Raw genomic sequence first — 205 nt, 5'->3', positions numbered from 1 at the left:
CTAAAAAGTTTAAAAGGGGGTGGTGGTGGGGGCAGTAATGAATTTAGTGATAAGTTGTAGTACAATATTTGCCGTAAGTTTTAAAGTGAATTCTGTAAATAATGCTGTTGGGGGTGGGGTGGGGTGGGGGTTTAAGGGAAGAAGGCTTAGAATTTTCTAACTCGAGTTTATTCAAAAGCCCCCACATGGAGATTATGAAGGAGAC

The sequence above is a fragment of the Budorcas taxicolor genome, chromosome 23 (genome assembly GCF_023091745.1).
Source record: "Budorcas taxicolor isolate Tak-1 chromosome 23, Takin1.1, whole genome shotgun sequence".
Classification (NCBI taxonomy): Eukaryota; Metazoa; Chordata; class Mammalia; order Artiodactyla; family Bovidae; genus Budorcas; species Budorcas taxicolor.
The sequence above is the reverse complement of the archived record's forward strand: the minus strand, read 5'-3'. Positions refer to the sequence as shown.